Source organism: Neolamprologus multifasciatus, chromosome 15 (assembly GCF_963576455.1).
Source record: "Neolamprologus multifasciatus chromosome 15, fNeoMul1.2, whole genome shotgun sequence".
NCBI classification, from domain to species: Eukaryota; Metazoa; Chordata; class Actinopteri; order Cichliformes; family Cichlidae; genus Neolamprologus; species Neolamprologus multifasciatus.
Genome location: NC_140453.1, coordinates 14273651 through 14287638, shown reverse-complemented (window position 1 = coordinate 14287638; position 13988 = coordinate 14273651).

Sequence of the window (13988 nt, the reverse complement as noted above, 5' to 3'; positions counted from 1 at the left end):
CATTGTGTCTCTCAATCTTTATGCTGAGCAATTAGCTGGTTTTATAGCAGGCAGATAGATATGACAGTGATATTAATCTTCTCTTGGAAAAAAGGCAAAATAATATATCAGCTACTATAAACTGTTGAAAAAATAAAGAGGAATGAAAGTGACAGTGTAATCTACTCTTGCAGCTGCTGTAAGTGGCCTCTGATCTTTGTTTGGAGGGAAACAGTCCACGGTGACACATTTGAAGATGCTGGGATTTTACTGCTGCCAGGGTCAAGTCAAACTCAACTTAGTCAGTGCGGGAGGCCTGTTGTCCAAGCTCAGGTCAAACGATTCCCCTCTGGGCCTGCTGATGTTTTGAGCCTCTTTGGGGTGTTTTTAAACTGAAACCCGAACAGCAGCAATGCATTATTTTGGTTCAAGTCGTTCAGCAGACTGATACAACAGACTGCCAGAGTAACAGCACATTTGTGGCATGGGTTCTTTTCAGATATTATGAACTGAAACCCTGATTTTTGGTGAAAAAAGCAGAACTTTGATTTCTGAGGGAGTCTGTTTTGAGTAAATGTGACAGATCAGGGTGGTTTTGGGTGTGTCGCTAGGCTGTAAAGATGAGATGATGACTTAAAAAGAAATTGATTTACAGTTCTGTGATAAAGAAAATCTCTGCAGGAGTATGTGCAGCCTGGTGAAAAAAAAACTACATACCATGATTCAGCAGCTTGTATAGCCACCTTTAGCATAAATAACTTGAAATAATTTTTCTGCCTCTCATATTTTACTCCACTCTTTGAATGTGAATTATGTGCAAATTATACAATATGTGCATTATATTGTATCTATGCTTATTAGGTTTGAAAATGCACACATGATATATGACTTATGAACTGCAGACCAAATCTACCAGTGGGTTCAGATAATGTAAACTAAACTGAACCCAAGACCATTTCCCAGCTGTGCATAGCACAAGTTTATGCCCTTATTCGAATTGCTGATTTTGAAATACAATTTCTATCTATACAATGTTAAAAAAATGAAAGCAAAGAAAGGAAAGCAATGCTGTGTATACCGAACAAACCAGTTCATCAGTGCCCACGCTTCCGGGGATTCATCAGAGTGAGTCAGAGACCTCCCAGGTAGAAAATGAACATGACATGAGATCCAAACCTATTGCTCAGGCAGTGAAAGCAAGGGAATCACTTAGAAATCTCCCTGGATTTCACCACTAGAATGTCCTCTCTCACACTTCTCTCTTTAATCACATGGCAGGCCTGTACAAAGGGCCTGTCCATCTTAGAGAGAGATTAGCAGTGCAGGAATGTTACCCAGATGATGATCCTGAGACGAAGAAAACCCCAAACTGATCTTTGTGAGTAAAATGGAACCACCACAATGGTCCAATTTCCCATTAAAAAGTAAAAGAAAATTGAAAATTGAATAAATATTATATAAATTGGAATATACTGTTAAAAGACAACAAATAACATCTACAATGTAACCATTTACACACCTGTGGCCTCAAAGTAGCACCACAATCTAACTGTGGCTGTGTGCTGTCAGGTTACCGCCTGCAGCCAGCAAATCTGTGCTCTAGAAAATATCTGTCCTCAGTCAACATGCACAGAAGAGACACGAGAGGCATATTCTGCCCCTTCAGGGCAACTCTTAAATGAGTGGAAAATGACTCTAATGAAGAAGAAAGAAAAAAAAAAACCCAACTTCTGTCGGCAACAAGCCTCTCAGAGTGGTCCAGGAACAAGTGTGGGGTATAAACAGGGCATAAAAGGAGTTTTTAACACACAAAGATCACACAAGTTTAATGAAATCAGCTGATATGTTGCTGACAAACAACTGTGAGGGATAAGCCGAAGAGCTGCTGGATCTTGACGCCACAGAGGCAAAGCCAAAAATTACAAAGAGGAGATACACAAGGGTGATGAAGGGTTTAATACCCCTTGAATTAAACAGAATTTTTATTGATTACATCTGAAATTACGATGTAATCATATTTACCTACACATATTTACTGATCAAAGTTAATGATTTCTTCTTTTCTTGTCTCCTCTCCTTAAAGAAGTGCTAAGTCATTCATCAAAAGAGGCATTTGTGTAAAAGAGGTAACATTTTCCTTGTCAACCTAAAGTGGAACTTGCACTTAGAGGCCTTCATTTAAACCTCACTAAAGACACTTTCACATATAACAAAGTAAGACAAAGTGCAGATTTTTACTGGTATTTAAAACAAATCTTCCCAGTTTTAAAAAAGTTGAAGCAAAAGTAGAATAAAACACACAATGAGACCATAATGACAGCTAACTACTAAAAGAAGGAATCCCTCTATGTGTGTCTTTTCCCAGTGACATCAGAAGTTAAGCATGGACTCTGACATTAATATAAAGGTGAGAAACAGGGACAAAGCACACTATATAACCTCATAAACAGGTCTGCACCACAGCAGGAGTGCATGCCTGCAGTGCAGTGCACAGGTTGAAAATAATGTCACAACTACAGGGTGGAGACAAGGAAGTTATAATGACGAAATTGAAACAGTATCCTCATGTCTGAAAATAGGACCTATGAAATACAGCTGTTGCAGGTGTGTGTTAACAGCAGTGATATAGTTTTAAAATCATGTGACTGTATTAGTCTGCAGAAAGAATATAACAAGAGGAGTGCTTTGATTTTCTTCTTTTTGGTCAAGCAGCAAATTCAAAGGTCAAAAATCGATTTCTCGTGCAAGTTATCTCCAGTTTATCGTGCTGACACGTAGACTGAAAAGTTTTATCAGCGCTGCTGAAATGCTGATGTTGTGGAGATGTGGACAGCAGAAAAAAGGTCAAGACATGCTGTTTCATCAAAGCACAAATGCATTTATACTTTTTTACTGTGTTTTTATTCTATCGATTTTGGATTGTATACCCAGTTTCAGATCTTGTGAAACAATTGAAAAACTGAAAGTGGAGCAAATTGAATCTTGGATTGTTCTCACGGCTGTTAAAGAAAGATGTAGGGAAAACACTCGGTTAATGTTTCACTGACGCTCGTACTGTACGGCCTCACTGGCCAGCCTCTCAGACTTTGATCGCAGAGTTGATCGGGTTCAACCCAGCCTTAAATAATTCCTCACTGATAAACGGCATGATAGGAAGAGAAGAGAGCAAACACTCTCACTGTCTCCCCGTCCTCTATCATGCAATCCTGATTCTGATTCCTCTTTTAATGTCTTATGCTCATAGACTCATGTAACGGCTGCTCAGCATTTCAGCATGCGGACACTGCAACAGCTTATCATCTCTATAAGATCTGAGGACGCAGGAGAGTTAAATATTAGCTACTTTTATTTGAGTTAAAATCATAATCCCATCACTTTAATGCAAAATCCTGTTATCCTACTACTGCACTAAGTTGACCTGATTGAAGTTACAGTCGTGTTTTAATAAAGGTGGTTCTCTGTTTCTATATTTGTATTAGTTTTATTACCATCTCTTTTTACTAAACTGTTGTCAGCCTCATGAACCGTCACCTATTATGCAGCTTTATTCATAGGCTTTAAGTGTGAAGTTCCCAAGGACCAGAAATTCTCAAAAACCGAGCAAGAATGGATAGATTAAATGTAATCATGTCCCAGTTTGATTTTGTAAAAAGAATTGATAGACTATACACACTGTTAACAACAGCAAAATCCAAACTTTAATCCGGTTACATGGATTTTTTTTTAACCTAAACTACTTTAATTTGATTGAAAGTCAACTCCCCTATATTGTATTGAATATATCATAAAGTCAGTGACATAAAAGACAATAAAATGTTATTAATAGGCTATTTCCATCTATAAACGGCATATAAACTGAACATGGAAAGTCATTCTCAGCCAGCGATCTAGTCAAGATCAGCTGATCTCAGTGTCCGCCCACATCAGCTGACTGCTCCGCACATACTCTTCTACATGTGTTGTTGGCAAATCTCATATGGGCTGTTTAAATTGCTTCAGCTTGACTCTGCAAGCTGCTTTGTAACCCCCCTCCACTCCGGCACTTCCTTTTTATGTGAGTTAATCAGTCACGTCAGAGATGCCTGACCTATTCAGTGGGGAGGCCCCAAGCTATGACTGCAGAAGCAATGACCAGCTAGTTTCCCCAGCTTGCCTGTCACTGATCATCATCATCATCATCTGATCAATAAAGTTGTTTTTAATCGTGTAACTGTTTGGTGATAATTAAATCAGGCTAGAACATTTACTCCTCTGCATTTTGTCGCACGTCACGATGAAGCTGCAAACAGACTTTTGCTGTTACGCAATCTTAGCCGCGCTTCCTTTTCTCCTGACGTTCTCCGCCTCCAGCTCACAGATTTGTGATGATTCACAAACATTATCTTTGGAAACAAACACACAGGTATGAGCTGCTGTTGGACACCGCGTACCTCCCTCCTCCCCCGACTGACACACGCGCAAGCTATCATCACCGTGTGTGAGAACCAGCAAGCTCACGACTGGAAGGACTATCCCTGACTGAAGAGGCTTTATTATGCTCCCCTCCTACACACACGCGCGCGCGCCCGCGCGCACACACACACACAGATTCAGTGAATTCCACATTTTGCTATATTTCAAACCCAGTTTAAAATTGACTTTGTTCAATATTTGACAGCAACACAGAAAAACAATCAAAGATGAGACTGAAATATCCAGTTCATGTAAAAACCATGTACCATGTACCAGCACTCCGGCATATTATAGTCTTGTACATCTCATTTATTCTTGAAGGACATTAAGTCTTTTAAATTATTTATGATGAAAGGCATTCTGGAGGGAAAATGACTGCAGTGTCCTCCATTTGGAGAAGTTATTGCAGTTCTGGACTTCAACACTTTTATGGTAAGGATAAATTAAAAGCTGAACTACCAATGACAACAGAGTACACCCTTTTACCCTCGAATTTGTATCGAAGGGTTGTTCTCTTTGGTGGTATTTTCATGTATGCTGGGTAAGCTGTGAGCTAATGATAATCAATTATTGTTAAATTATTAAATCATTTAATCAGTAATAACCAAATTTATTGGATTTGGTTACACAGAAGAAGATTAGAACCAACCACAGTCTAGCTCAGTATGGCTGGGGTCAGACCCAGTGGTCTCTATCAGTAACATCAGAACAACAGTCACCTCAAGGTGCTTTATATTGTGAGATAAAGAGCCTACAATATTAGAAAAAAAATCCCACCAATCAGCCGACCTCCTTTAAGCAAGCACTTGGTGACAGGGGGAAGGAAAATCTCCCATTTTAACAGGAAGAACCCTCTATCAGATGGAGGGGTAGCCGTCTGCTGTGACTGATTGGACGTGACATACTCCCCCAGTCTGACTTCTAAAGGTACCTGACAGCCAACGGGGAGTTAGCCAAAAGGTGCTGAGGACCTTTGGTTGGGCTGAAGGTTTAGAACAAGTTTTTCTATAAGGAAATCTTGGGTCTAGTCAGAGTCTGACTCTGATCCCAACAGATCCCTGAGGAGGCCTAAAAACTGAAGTTCACCAGCGCTCTCCATCCAGCCTGAGGGAGTTTGTTTCTTTTTGACTGCACAATAAAGACACCAAAGTCAGTTCACTGAACATTGACGCTAAAGACATTATTTCCAACAAACTTGCAGTGTATCTTTGACTGCTTAAAAAATAACCATTAGTACTTTCAGACTAGAAACAGTATTTATTCAAAGCACCAGGTACAAATTCTTTGTGTTTTTCAGTGCTAAGCTGGAATTAGCTGGTATTATTCGTTGATCAGAGTTCTAGTGAATTGTAGTAGTTATAGTAACAGAAATGTTCCCTCTCATTTTCCACATTTTGTGCAACAATGTTCACTCAGTCGTGAAAATAAATAAACCACAACAGAGGAAAGTGACAAAGGGTAAAAGCTATATAATAATACTTTAATTTATGGATGTTATTGTCAATCAAATGTAGATACATTTATTGTGCAATATTGCTTTTCTGAAAACAAAGCTTTCAGAAATGCTTTCCCCTAGACTTTGAATATAGACTAAATCATTTAGCCAGTAATTTGCCAACACCCAGGCTAAAGAGAGATCATTCTGCACAGAAGGTGAACTCCAGTTTTCATGGAGGATTTTATTCTTTCATTTTATTACATTTCTACCCATCTGCCATTGCAATATGGCCGTGACAGCCAGCAAATCACGCCTCAGGGTGGCCATGCCAAGCTGACTAGCCGACTGTAAGCTGGCAGGCCGATCTCAGTGCAGTCCGGTGAACAGGGAACGCTGGGATTTGTTTTACATAACATGTTTTTGTAAAGTAATTCATCACTAGTCTTGCTCGTGTTTTTTGGACATGTTGTTGACAGAGCTGCTTTTGAGAGCTAGATGTAGATGGTTAAAGGTGTCACTTTCAGCACACCCACACCTCTGCGGTTCCCCTCAGCTGTAAGCAAATGTTTTGACACTTTGTTTTTCAGCCCACTTTAGTGCTTTTCACGCACAGCTTTTTTTTTTTTTAACGTCACAGATTCAAACAGCAGTTTGACAGTCTACAAGTCCCCGGTGTGCAAAAAAAGGATAATGGAGCCAGATGTTTCTCTCAAGAGACGATGAGGAAAGAAACATGATTATTTTGATTGAATTTGGATGGAAAAGTGATGTGTGATGTATAGGTGTCTAGTGTATGTTTTACCATGTTAAACTTTGTACTGTCTTGTCAGTCAATACAGGTTTAAGTAGTTTAGCACTTACAGGTATCAGTGGGTCTGGCAAGAAGCTGTGTTTGTACCTTTGTAGTATTTTTAATAAAGTCACCTGACAAGTGTTGCTTCCTGTGCGGTTACTTGTCCTAACAGACCACCTAAAACATCAGTCCTCAAGTTTAAGTAAGTGAAATTTTATTTTTTCTTACTTGGCACTAGTTAGCAGGTTCATGTGTCTGTGACAGTAATAGTCACAGACACATGAACAAAACAAAAGACAAAACAAAACAGCATGGCAGTGGCCGTAGTACTAAAATTAAGGTTTCAAAGCCAAGTTTTACATCTTTTATATACAGTACTGTGCAAAATCATGAGCCATCCTTCATTTCTTTATATTTTGCTAAGAAAATGGGAACGAGTTATTGAAACGCGCAAACATGCACCCAAAATTTAAGTAATTAAGGTACAAAACAGATTTTGTACAGTTCTAAAGAGCTTGAAATGAAAGTCAAAATTTGATATTACCTCCTTCAACACAGTCAGTCTTGTCTTTTTTTCAGCAGTCTTCAGAAATAATTCTCTTCTTTGGATGTCGGCTGCCTTTTGTTCCATTTTTGTCAAGATGATCTGACTCTGCTCTGAGGAGGCCGATCCATGACTGATTCCTATTTTTTCCTTGTCCAGGTTTCTTATTTTTTTTATTTATTTATTTTGAGACACTGCACATAATGTGGAGATCCCAAATATCTGTCCAAAAGCTCACTGAGAATCACCTTGTTGTACAAAAATATAGTTTTATGCCTGTCAAACTTGACACTTTTCATAGATTCTAAGAAATGGTAACAAATGATGCGGCACAGAGATGCTTAGTAACAAAGTGCAAAATGATAATATTTAATATTTGTTCTTTTGCTAAGCAATCAATCGTGTATAGACACAACAGCGGTTCATCCCTTGAGTTAGATGCCTTTTTTAAAACTGTTTTTTTAGGCAGAAGACTTTTGCACAATGGTGTTAAAGAGCTGTACAGTTAAAGTTAAGAAATGTTTCATGAAGGTTACCATAAATGCAGAACTGACTGGTGTTATACCATCAGTTCGAGTAATCCCCTAAACTTGTAATTTTGAATACTTTTTTTTCTACTTTTTTTGAATAAAAAAATATTTCATTAAATACTTGTGTGATGTATCTTGTACCTGTAAACGGTTTAATTTTTTTAAAATTTATTTTAAAGTTTCTTTATGGCTTCTTTTCCACCTCCTCTGACTGCGATGATCTATGAGAGCATTCATGTCGCAGCACAGATTCACTGACCTTAGTACACACTCCACAATCCACACACCCCACAGAGGCTTTTCTAGTAAAATGGGCCGCTGGACAAAGGCCAATGAAAATGGGGATGTCAGCATTTTGGAGTTTTTTTTTCCCTAAGTCTTTGCTCTCATGTGATCTGCCCTGCGTTTCCTTCCCCATTGTCACAGCAGAGGGCAGTTTGGGACATTGCTGTCAGGCCAATTTCACTTCCAGGCAGAAGTCTGATAACATGTCCTTTCTACCAGGGCTGTAGGGTTACAAAATAATCAAAAGTTTGCGTCATACAATGAAGAAGGTGGATTGAATAAAAGAAACAATGAAACGCCATGATAGCAGGACCAAGGCCCTCTGATAAGTGGATTTTTCTGCGTTGCAGTTCTTCATTACTTTTCTTGCCTTTGGCTTACAGAAACCCTTACCAAGTCCTCCATTCATTTAAAAATCTTTTCACAGTGAAGAACCTGCTTTTAAAATTTGCAACAAAAATATGCCTTGTTTACTTTAAGTGAGTGTCGCGAAATCAATCAATGCAGAGCAGTGAAACAAACCACGGAGGCCCCAGAAAAGTGCAATCAAACGATGAGTTTATTAACACACAGGAGAAAACATCAGCATATGTCTTCTGACAAAAATACATGTTGTGAACACTTTTAAAGCAGTGAGGTATCCGCCCCTCCAAGGCAAAAATAGGTTAAAGACGTTAGTTACAGTAAATGGTACATCTTAGATGGCTATAAACAGACATCGAACCTCTCATTTCTATAACACCTTCCAAACAAGGTAATAACTTCAAGCCTTTAAGGTCTCTGAGGGCTGGTTATTGACTCCGGTCATCTGTTACCAAGTAGACTAAAATGCAGTTAGAAGCTAAATGAGTTAAGGCCTCAGGCCTGGCATATTTCTAGATTATATGTGTATTGTAAGCATGTATTGCAGTTATCCTTCTATGCTCTAGTCTTTAACACAATAGATTATGAAGACTCGTGCTTCACGAAGCTTAAGACCCTCTGTAGACTTAAGCAACAAATCTGAATGAGCACAAATACTATGCAATGTGTATGAACTACTTCTGGCCGTACCTGTCATAAAAGAACATCTTCAATAAACAACTTTAATGCAATATCAGTCCTGTGAGAAATATTATTAAATGGAATAATGCTGTAAAGAATGTTATTAATGCAATTTTAATGGTTATATGGCAGCAATAAAAGAATTTCTGTATCTCCACATTTCCCTCTTTTGACATTCCAAAAAGGAATGTCACCACACCTTGTGTTGTATCACTTCCTGCCCCACTCTATGGGTTCTAAGTTCACAATAACCAAAAAAATTCAGCATGTACGTTCATTCATTCAGCATAAAATCATGAATATTTACAATGATGCAGGTCCTGCGTTGTTGAGAGCTAAAATCCAATATAAATGGAAATGGAAACTTCTAGACGATGCCTTCTTTCTTCCTTTTTAAGTATTTTTTTTCAAACTGTTGTTTAACCTGGAGAATAAAATATCATATTTAAATTACTTGTCCAAGAAAGACATCAGTTCAGTCAGAAGTGGCAAAAAATACACACAAATATACAAAATAAATCAAGACTGAGATTCAAAAGCTTCCAGCTTATAGCACTTCATTGGTTAATTAAGTTAAGTAGCATTTTTATCAGCTTGACACAATCTGGTCATTTTCTTCTGGTCTCTGACGGACAGAAGAAGGTACAAACTGGTTTTTACTCCTCTGATTTAAGGGTGTGTTTTAGGGTAAAATTCTTGGGACAACAGCTTTCCATACTTTTCTGACAGATGCAGGTCAGTAAGTAAGATGACCTTATTAGTACGAATATGATTATATGAAGTCTTTAGGAGGACAAAGTAGACCGACAGAGGTGAGAAGGGCTTTAAAACTCACAAATGATGAACCAAAGATGTATATGACATGTTTATGAGCACTGTGGTGCTACAAGTGGATTTTGTCATCTGTGGACAGAGCCAGAGTTACTGTCTCAAACATATATTTAACTGTTCCTTTTAATAATCGAAAATGTCTTCAAAAGGTTTTATCCACTAAAACCTTTGCTGAAGTTAGAGTTTGGGGGCATTTTCACACCAGTAAATAAAGGCCAGGGCTCAAGGTCAGATTATGAGACCAGAGTTTTCACTTTTTTCCCCCTTGGGAGATAATACAAGACTGTGGCGAGATCAAACCGTTTTGGGAACTCACAAGCTGGATATTTATCACGGAACAGAGAAAATATCTGAAAAAAAAAAACAACACAAAAAGTCAGTGTCAGAGGAACGGACCTCTGACGTCAGTGCCAGTGTTTTGTGCTCGGCTCATCATGTGACTCTTACTCAGTTTACTTCAGTGTGGAGCGCACAAAGCCCGACGCGTGTGGAAAAGAGGCACAATGAAACAAAGCTCACGTTCAGTCAGTGTCTGACCATGACACTTCACTTTAATGCGCAACGAGCTCTGAAGGTTAGTGTGACATTTCTGCACACGTCCCTCCGTTAACAGATAACAAGTCCTCCTCGCCCCTTTCATTTGTGTTGATAGTTCAGGAATGCGTTCATGCATGTGGAATAATGTTTGTTCAGCAGGTGAGGCTGCCTGTTGTTTGTTTGATCCAACTTTTCAGGCTTTTCATCTCAAGAATGTCAAGCACGAGTTCTCAAAACAAAACAGCTTGCTCCATCTGCTCCCGTTTTTCTCCACCCAAAACCTGTGGTGACTATTTTACAAGCAAACCCCACGTTCTTGCAGAGATAAAGAAATAAACGAGCTTATGCGGGGTGTATATGAAGCCTCTTGGCAGCTAACGTGGTCAGCTTCTTCCCCCTTGTGGTGGGTTTGGGTATTGCAAAAGCATGAGGCTCTAAGAGGAACTTAATCATCTGGCTTCATTGTGATTCTAAGTAGACTGCTAAAATGCTTCAGTATAATATCACCTTAGATGCAGGCCACTTTAGCACAAAGGAAGTTCAAAGCATTACAAAGTATTTAAATGCAGATTTTAACATGGATAAAACTGAGTGAGAACTTGAGTGGATTTATGCAAATCCCAGTATATACATGAAAATGACCAGAGTGCGACCAGCTGCCTCACTGGAGCATGATGTCCTTCTCGGTATTGTTTTCCAGGCTTCCTGCAATCAATCCCCTGCTTGAATCACTCTGACTCACTGTCTACATTTGCCGTGTCCTGTTCACCTCACGGAGCTTAAGAGGTTTATTTATCACGGTCAGCTGTAGAATGAAACCACCTTGTTCACTCTTAGTAATCAAAGCAAATTTACTAGAACGGCAAAAATAGATTTTTGATGCTTGATGCCGAGCTGTTTGCAGTGAATTGCCACCTGTTGAAATAATAACATAACGGAGCACGGACAGTAAATTTACAAGGAACAGTTTAGGCCTGAAAAATGATCAGTGTAAAAACGGGAAACACCAAGAAAAGGTTTTTTGGTTTGTCTGTTTTTTAGGAGGGATGAAGGGGTTAGCACCCTTAGGCCCCGGATTTGAATCTGAGTGAAGTTTACATATTTTCCCCATGTCTGTGCGGCTTCAAACTGGACTTCCTCCCACAGTTCAAAAGCATGTCGGTTAGGTTAGCTGTTGATTCCAAATAGACTATGAGTGTGAATGTTGTGTTTCTTGGCCCTGAAATGGACTGGCAACCTGTCAAGGGTATAACCTACTTCTGGCCCTATGACAGCTAAAATAAAGACTAACAAACAACCCTCTGCATTTGATGTTTTTCACTGTTTTTTCACTGTTTCACTTTACCAAAGAGGTTCCTTATATTATTGTGACCAGTAGCAGCACAGTAAACAAGAGTAGCCCACATATTTAGGGCACATATTTAAAACAACAACAATATTATTTGTGTAGCACTTTAAAAAAACACTCAATTACAAAGTGCTTCACAGTTTAGATAAAACAACACATTAAAATAAGCCTGCAAAGCTCTCATTAGGACCTCATAGCTAGCAGCACAGTACCAGTCTTCATGCTAAAATAAGCATGATGAATGAATTGTTCAAAATGTGGAATGATTTCTTTTTAAATGCACATCCTGACTGGTTTTGATGGAATCTTTCTGATCATTTAATGCAAAACATGCTCGGGCAGTCACGGAAACCCATTCAAGAGCCTATTTTCCCAGAAAAACACCACGCTGTCCCACACCAGCAATTTTCACCCGCCTGGTAATTGTTTGCGACTGGGTGCAAATGCAGACAGTGTGAGTCTAACCAGTTTGCTACCCAGAAGTGAGATGCGTCAGATCACACATCAAATCTGCCAAACCGTCCAAATGAACTCAGTGCCAGTGACACACTGTCCGAGCCCCGCCGCCGCTCACTCTGAGTTTAACATGGTGCGGATGGAGGGAATCACTTTAGAGGATTAAAACTGTCATCTGGTTGGATTACAGCGAGAGCTTACCTGCCCATCTGTCACCTTCAAACTGTGGCAGACAGACTACCTTTGGATAGTGGAGGCCTCAATCCGGCCGACAAACTGAAACCATGACACAATTGTGTTGGAAGTTTGGAAGTATTCAGTGCCTTCATCCTGCGTTATATTACATCTTCTATTTGTAAAGAAGTGCCCGAAAACTCAGTGCATGTGCAGCTTTTGATTGAAAACCCACCTTAGATTCATGTTTTACTAAAAACTCAAGGGAAATTAGGCAGTATAGAGACTTTGACTGATCGATATCACTTAATCATGAGCTGTAGGTGACACAAGATCTTTAGGTTGTAGTTTACTATTATTAAACAGATTAGACCCATGTACAAAAAGAAAATGGTCAGAGTGCCCACTTGACTTAAGAGCTACATTAAAAACACTTTTAGGTAATTGGAAACTCTTAATTGCTCATAGTTGTGAATGTGAGTGCGAATGGTTGTCTGTGTCTATGTGTTAACCCTGCGACAGACTGGCGACCTGTCCAGGGTGTACCCTGCCTCTTGCCCCAAGACAGCTGGGATAGGCTCCAGCTTCCCCGCGACCCTGAAAAGGACAACCCGCAGAGAATGGATGAATGGAATAAGGGGGTAACAAGTCAGGTTTGTTACCCCCTTACCTCCAAGCCCTGAAAGGTACAGTGTGCTAACAATGTAAGGTGGGAAAATATTGGTTGTTTTTCTGTGAAATGACTGTGCACTTAAAATTACTTACATTATAATTTGTCCACTTCTTCTGCATAATACCCAGAATTTAGGCATTACTTAAAGTTATGCGATACTTACATTTACTTACAATTACAATTAAGTATGAAGAATGTTTTCCACTACGTTTGCACTACTTAAAATTACTTATGCAGTATTTGAATCTCCTTTCCTGTCACATACTTTAAGTTATACAATAATTCAAATTAATCAGGCACTACTTAAAATGAGGTACGCATTATAATTACTTAAAGATTAATTATTTTTTCTTGCAGATTAATAGTTTTTGTTTCCTGTAAAAATCTGATCTCTTACCCCTATTTCTAGTGCACCTACCTTTAAGTATTTGCAGATAAATATAATTTCATTGTAATTTTAAATTTAATACCCTGATATTCAATTTAATTACAGGAGAATTAAGTGACAGGCTGTATTATAAAGTGTTACCAACAATTATTGTTCATCATTCCAGTAAAGGAGCTGTATACTTTCTAAAAGTGTAGAGTCTATGCACTTTAACCATAGTTTTGCTCGGTGTAATAATCTGTCCTGTTTAAAAAAAATCCCTTTGTAACTTATTTACAGAAAAATACTTCCTCTTCATTTTACAGCGCCTTTGCAAAAACGCTACAGAAACACAAGGAAGGGCTGCAGCATGTCATACCTCTTTGATATGATGTGTGTGCTGACTGCAGACAGACTTGAATTATGTGAACTCTTGTTCTCCTTGTTCGCACTGTCTTTATCTCTCTTCCAGGAAACTGGTGAGTGGAGCTGACCTGGTTAGAGATGCACCACACCTGATCAGGCAGGGCTGAGGAG